Below are 7,834 nucleotides of genomic sequence, written 5' to 3' on the forward strand. Positions count from 1 at the left end.
ATAAAAGAAAAAAAGTGTTTTTATTAGATTTTTTTAAAATAATTGTTAATTTTTCTTATCTATTATAATTCAGGATGAGTGTATCTTTTGAATTTCCAGTTTGCTGGTTTTTCCAATTTTTGCAAAAAAAAATTGATTTGCACCGAGTAAATTTGTACAGATCTCAATACTGAGAAGCTTGTAATTGCTCAGAAAATAGATGATAGAGAAAGAGAGAAAACTCTGCTGATCATAAGTGCTTACACTCTACAGGAGAAAGAGAGGACCCCACTGACCATAAGAGTTTACACTCTACAGGAGAGAGAGGACCCCACTGACCATAAGAGCTTACACTCTACAGGAGAGAGAGGACCCCACTGACCATAAGAGCTTCCACTCTACAGGAGAGAGATGACCCCACTGACCATAAGAGCTTACACTCTACAGGAGAGAGAGAGGACCCCACTGACCATAAGAGATTACACTCTACAGGAGAGAGAGAACCGCACTGACCATAAGAGCTTACACTCTACAGGAGAGAGAGGACCCCACTGACCATAAGAGCTTACACTCTACAGGAGAGAGAGAGGACCTCACTGACCATAAGAGCTTACACTCTACAGGAGAGAGAGGACCCCACTGACCATAAGAGCTTACACTCTACAGGAGAGAGAGGACCCCCCTGACCATAAGAGCTTACACTCTACAGAAGAAAGAGAGGACCCTACTGACCATAAGAGCTTACACTCTACAGGAGAGAGAGAACCCCGCTGACCATAAGAGCTTACACTCTACAGGAGATAGAGAGGACCCCACTGACCATAGGAGCTTACACTCTACAGGAGAGAGAGGACCCCACTGACCATAGGAGCTTACACTCTACAGGAGAGAGAGGACCCCACTCACCATAAGAGCTTACACTCTACAGGAGAGAGAGGACCCCACTGACCATAAGAGCTTACTCTCTACAGGAGAGAGAGGACCTCACTGACCATAAGAGCTTACACTCTACAGGAGAGAGAGGACCCCACTGACCATAAGAGCTTACACTCTACAGGAGAGAGAGGACCCCACTGACCATAAGAGCTTACACTCTACAGGAGAGAGAGGACCTCACTGACCATAAGAGCTTACACTCTACAGGAGAGAGAGGACCCCACTGACCATAAGAGCTTACATTCTACAGGAGAGAGAGGACCCCACTGACCATAAGAGCTTACTCTCTACAGGAGAGAGAGGACCCCGCTGACCATAAGAGCTTACACTTTACAGGAGAGAGAGAGGACCCCACTAACCATAAGAGCTTACACTCTACAGGAGAGAGAGGACCCTGTTGTGAATTCAGCTTTTGGGCTCCCTCCGGTGGTTGTAGAGAGTAATGCAGTTGTGCCTGGACTGCAGGAGTGGACAGGTGTGTCTACTAATTGCAAGACTGACTGGGATATATAGCTTTGCTGGATCCTTTAGTCAGTGCCAGTTGTCCATTGTTATTGAAGGATTCACTTCCCTGCTGGTCTCTCCAGTTTGCGGTGTTTTTCTACAAAGATAAGTCCTGGCTTTGTTTTTGCTGTCCACCTGCAGTGGACCTTATAGTTCTGTGCATTTTCATGTTTTTGTCTTATCCAGCTTGGTCTGTGAAGGATTTTTTGCAGCCTAGCTATTTCTCTGGAGATGCAGATATACCCCCCATGTCTTTAGTCAGATGTGGTGATCCGTATTTTCTGCGGTGGATAATTTCTAGTGTTTTTATACTGACCGCATAGTACTCTGTTCTATTCTTTCTTTTTAGCTAGTATGGCCTCCTATGCTAAAATCTGATTTCATATCTGCGTATGTTATTTCCCTCTCCTCTCACAGTCAATATTTGTGGGGGGCTATCTATCCTTTGGGGATTTTCTCTGAGGCAAGATAGGTTTCCTGTTTCTGTCTTTAGGGGTAGTTAGATCTTAGGCTGTGCCGAGGGGTCTAGGGAGTGTTAGGTACCCCCCACGGCTACTTCTAGTTGCGCTGCTAGGTTCAGGGTTTGCGGTCAGTACAGGGACCACCTTCTCCAGAGTACGTCTCATGCTGCTCCAAGGCCACCAGATCATAACAGGACCCCACTGACCATAAGAGCTTACTCTACAGGAGAGAGGGGACCCCACTGACCATAAGAGCTTACACTCTACAGGAGAGAGAGGACCCCACTGACCATAAGAGCTTACACTCTACAGGAGAGAGAGGTGTTCTGATCCGGTGACCTTGGAGCAGCATGAAAACTTTCACTGGAGTAGGTGGTAACTATACTGACCGCAAACCCTGAATTAACACCGCAACTAGAAGTAGCCGTGGGGTGTACCTAACAAGCCCTAGACACCTCGTCATAGCCGGAGGACTAAATACCCCTAAAGATGGAAATAGGAATTCTACCTTGCCTCAGAGCAGAACCTCAAAGGATAGGCAGCCCCCCACAAATATTGGCTGTGAGTAGGAGAGGAAAGACACACACAGTCAGAAAACAGGGTTTAGCACAAGAGGCCACTCTAGCTAAAATAGGAAAGGATAGGACAGAGTTCTGTGCGGTCAGTATTACAACCCTTCCAAAAATATCCACAGCAGATTATACAAAAAATTCCTCCTTCTAACTAAAGACGTGGAACTTATATCTGCAAATCCAGAGACTCCTACACACAGAGCAGGAATACAATAAAAAAACAAGCACACAGCTTGTGTGCCATAGAAAAAGAAACAGACACTTATCTTTGCTGAATTGGCAGGTTAAGCAGGAGAAGCCAGACAGAGGTCAAACACTTCCCAAGAAACATTGACAACTGGCAAGGACTAATGAATCCTGCAAACCTAAATACCCCAGTAAGAATTGCAATCAGCAGATACACCTGTCCAAGACTGCAGCCCAGGGACAACTGCATTACCACCTACAACCACCGGAGGGAGCCCAAAAGCAGAATTCACAACAGTACCCCCCCTTGAGGAGGGGTCACCGAACCCTCACCAGAGCCCCCAGGACGATCAGGATGAGCCAGATGAAAGGCACGAATCAAATCAGCGGCATGGACATCAGAGGCAAAACCCCAAGAATTATCCTCCTGGCCATAACCCTTCCATTTGACAAGGTACTGAAGCTTCCGCCTCGAAAAACGGGAATCCAAAATCTTCTCAACAACATATTCCAACTCCCCATCAACCAACACAGGGGCCGGAGGATCAACAGAGGGAACAACGGGCTCCACATATTTCCGCAATAAAGATCTATGGAAGACATTATGGATCGCAAAAGAGGCCAGAAGTGCCAGTCAAAAAGACACCGGATTAATAATCTCAAATCCTATAAGGACCAATAAACCGAGGCTTAAACTTAGGAGGAGAAACCTTCATAGGAACATGACGGGAAGACAACCAGAACAGATCCCCAACCCGAAGCAGGGAACAAACACACCGATGACGGTTAGCAAAACGTTGAGCCTCCTGAGACCACACCAAATTGTCCACCACATGAGCCCAAATCTGCTGCAACCTGTCAACCACAGAATCCACACCAGGACAGTCAGAAGGCTCAACCTGCCCAGAAGAAAAACGAGGATGAAAACCAAAATTACAAAAGAAAGGCGAAACCAAAGTAGCCGAACTAGCCCGATTAGTAAGGGCAAACTCGGCCAATGGCAAGAAAGCCACCCAATCATCCTGATCAGCAGACACAAAGCATCTCAAATAAGTCTCCAAAGTCTGATTAGTTCGCTTGGTCTGACCATTTGTCTGAGGATGAAACGCAGAAGAAAAAGACAAATTATTGCCCAGCCTAGCACAAAAGGCCCGCCAAAACCTAGAAACAAACTGGGAACCTCTGTCGGACACAATATTCTCCGGAATACCATGCAAAAGGACCACATGCTGAAAAAACGACGGAACCAAATCCGAAGAGGAAGGCAATTTAGGCAAAGGCACCAAATGAACCATCTTAGAGAACTGATCACAAACAACCCAGATAACCGACATCCTCTGGGAAACTGGAAGATCAGAAATAAAATCCATAGAAATATGCGTCCAGGGCCTCTTTGTCCGCTTAGGACAGACTGAAATGACATGAGAAGCGTCGCCACAATAATAACACAACCCATTCTGACGTCTGAATCCTTGTCGTTCCGTTCTAGACAGAATCCTATCACACTGCATTGGCTCAGGAATCTGCTCTGAGGACAATGCCATGGTGCGCACAGTTCTGCGCTCCCGCTAGCGCCGGTCAATCTGAATGGCCAGAGACATAGAATCACTCAGACTGGAAGGCGTGGGAAACCCCACCATAACATCTTTAACGGATTCAGAAAGACCCTTTCTGAAAATTGCAGCCAAAGCATCATTATTCCATTTAGTCAACCCAGACCATTTTCTGAATTTCTGACAATACAATTCTTGACCCTGAGACAGGGCCAACAAGGTCTTCTCAGCTTGATTCACAGAATTAGGTTCATCATATAATAATCCTAAAGCCTGAAAAAAGGATTCTACATTAAGCAAAACCAGATTCCAAGATTCCAGGGAAAACGCCCAATCCGGTGGGTCGCCACGCAGCAGGGAGATGACGATTTTAACCTGCTGAATGGAATCACCAGAGGATCGAGGTCTCAGAGCAAAAAATAGTTTACAGTTGTTTTTAAAACTCAAAAATTTGGACCTGTCACCAAAAAACAAATCAGGAGTAGGAATCTTTGGCTCTAAAACAGGAGTTTGAACAATATAATCAGAAATACCCTGTACCCTAGCAGCAAGCTGGTCTACACGAGAAACTAATTCCTGAACATCCATGCTTGCACAAGGCTCCTCAGCCACCCAGAGATAAAGAGGGAAGAGAAGATAAAGCAGACTGAAGAAAAAAAAATGGCTCCACACCTTTCTTCCCTTCTTCTGAGATGCATTTAACTCATTATGGGTGGTTGTACTGTTATGATCCGGTGACCTTGGAGCAGCATGAAAACTTTCACTGGAGTAGGTGGTAACTATACTGACCGCAAACCCTGAACTTAACACCGCAACTAGAAGTAGTCGTGGGGTGTACCTAACAAGCCCTAAACACCTCGTCATAGCCGGAGGACTAAATGCCCCTAAAGATGGAAATAGGAATTCTACCTTGCCTCAGAGCAGAACCCCAAAGGATAGGCAGCCCCCCACAAATATTGGCTGTGAGTAGGAGAGGAAAGACACACACAGTCAGAAAACAGGGTTTAGCACAATAGGTGCTAGCTAAAATAGGAAAGGATAGGACAGAGTTCTGTGCGGTCAGTATTACAACCCTTCCAAAAATATCCACAGCAGATTATACAAAAAATTCCTCCATCTAACTAAAGACGTTGAACTTATATCTGCAACTCCAGAGACTCCTACACACAGAGCAGGAATACAATAAAAAAAACAAGCACACAGCTTGTGTGCCATAGAAAAAGAAACAGACACTTATCTTTGCTGAATTGGCAGCTAAGCAGTAGAAGCCAGACAGAGGTCCAACACTTCCCAAGAAACATTGACAACTGGCAAGGACTAATGAATCCTGCAAACCTAAAACCCCAGTAAGAATTGCAATCAGCAGATACACCTGTCCAAGACTGCAGCCCAGGGACAACTGCATTACCACCTACAACCACCGGAGGGAGCCCAAAAGCAGAATTCACAACAAAGATGACCTCACTGGCCATAAGAGCTTACACTCTACAGGAGAGAGAGGACCCCACTGACCATAAGAGCTTACACTCTACAGGAGAGAGAGGACCTCACTGACCATAAGAGCTTACACTCTACAGGAGAGAGAGGACCCCACTGACCATAAGAGCTTACACTCTACAGGAGAGAGAGGACCCCACTGACCATAAGAGCTTATACTCTACAGGAGAGAGAGGACGTCACTGACCATAAGCGCTTACACTCTACAGGAGAGAGAGAGGAACCCACTGACCATAAGAGCATATACTCTACAGGAGAGAGGACCCCACTGACCATAAGAGCTTACATTCTACAGGAGAGAGGACCCCACTGACCATAAGAGCTTACACTCTACAGGAGAGAGAAGACCCCGCTGACCATAAGAGCTTACACTCTACAGGAGAGAGGACCCCACTGACCATAAAAGCTTACACTCTACAGGAGAGAGGACCCCACTGACCATAAGAGCTTACACTCTACAGGAGAGAGAAGACCCCACTGACCATAAGAGCTTACACTCTACAGGAGATAGAACCCCACTGACCATAATAGCTTACACTCTACAGGAGAGAGAGGACCCCACTGACCATAAGAGCTTACACTCTACAGGAGAGAGGACCCCACTGACCATAAGATCTTACACGCTACAGGAGAGAGAACACCCCGCTGACCATAAGAGCTTACACTCTACAGAAGAAAGGACCCTACTGACCATGAGAGCTTACACTCTACAGGAGAGAGAGGACCCCACTGACCATGAGAGCTTACACTCTACAGGAGAGAGCGGACCCCACTGACCATAAGAGCTTGCACTCTACAGGAGAAAGGACCCTACTGACCATGAGAGCTTACACTCTACAGGAGAGAGAGGACCCCACTGACCATAAGATCTTACACGCTACAGGAGAGAGAAGACGCCGCTGACCATAAGAGCTTACACTCTACAGGAGAGAGAGGACCCCACTGACCATAAGAGCTTACTCTCTACAGGAGAGAGAGGACCTCACTGACCATAAGAGCTTACACTCTACAGGAGAGAGAGGACCCCACTGACCATAAGAGCTTACACTCTACAGGGGAGAGAGGACCCCACTGACCATAAGAGCTTACACTCTACAGGAGAGAGAGGACCTCACTGACCATAAGAGCTTACACTCTACAGGAGAGAGAGGACCCCACTGACCATAAGAGCTTACATTCTACAGGAGAGAGAGGACCCCACTGACCATAAGAGCTTACTCTCTACAGGAGAGAGAGGACCCCGCTGACCATAAGAGCTTACACTTTCTATCAGGGCCAGTGGCGCAATGGATAACGCGTCTGACTACGGATCAGAAGATTGTAGGTTCGACTCCTACCTGGCTCGAGGATGTTGCCGTGATCGTATAGTGGTTAGTACTCTGTGTTGTGGCCGCAGCAACCCTGGTTCGAATCCGGGTCACGGCATCTTATGGATTCTGTAGGAAGCTTTAAATTAGCTGCTTTTGTAACTCTCAGAACAGAGTGAGAATGAGCAAGACGCTGGGACCGACGTCTTTGCTGAGCAGACTCCACTGCGGCTGGACAAGAATGGGAGACCGCAGCGGAGGTGGCTCGAGATTCCCCCTGTGCAAAAGCGGGAACTCGACCCCTAACATTACCCCCCCCTCCTAAGGCCCCCCCCCCTTGGGCCTCACTGCTTTCGAAGGCAGCAATGAGCTGCGGAGCCCGAATGTGCTCAGCAGGCTCCCAGGACCTATCCTCAGGGCCGTAACCCTTCCAGTCCACCAAAAAAAAATTTTTTTTTTATTACTGTTAGGGCAGTGAGAATCTGGAATTGCTTGCCTGAGGAGGTGGTGATGGCGAACTCAGTCGAGGGGTTCAAGAGAGGCCTGGATGTCTTCCTGGAGCAGAACAATATTGTATCATACAATTAGGTTCTGTAGAAGGACGTAGATCTGGGGATTTATTATGATGGAATATAGGCTGAACTGGATGGACAAATGTCTTTTTTCGGCCTTACTAACTATGTTACTATGTTACTATGTTACTTTACAGGAGAGAGAGAGGACCCCACTAACCATAAGAGCTTACACTCTACAGGAGAGAGAGGACCCTGTTGTGAATTCAGCTTTTCGGCTCCCTCCGGTGGTTGTAGAGAGTAATGCAGTTGTGCCTGGACTGCAGG

General features: G+C 46.9%; 2 non-coding genes across 2 annotated transcripts; both read left to right on the plus strand.

The window, feature by feature from the left end:
- Positions 1-6,960: 6,960 nt before the first annotated feature.
- TRNAR-ACG (transfer RNA arginine (anticodon ACG)) lies at positions 6,961-7,033 on the plus strand. Its single transcript has one exon. It is a non-coding gene; the product is annotated as a tRNA-Arg (tRNA).
- Positions 7,034-7,041: 8 nt separating this feature from the next.
- On the plus strand, positions 7,042-7,113 carry TRNAH-GUG (transfer RNA histidin (anticodon GUG)). The gene has a single exon. It is a non-coding gene; the product is annotated as a tRNA-His (tRNA).
- The last annotated feature ends 721 nt before the right edge of the window (positions 7,114-7,834 follow it).

Source organism: Ranitomeya imitator, chromosome 6 (assembly GCF_032444005.1).
Source record: "Ranitomeya imitator isolate aRanImi1 chromosome 6, aRanImi1.pri, whole genome shotgun sequence".
In the NCBI taxonomy this organism is placed as follows: Eukaryota; Metazoa; Chordata; class Amphibia; order Anura; family Dendrobatidae; genus Ranitomeya; species Ranitomeya imitator.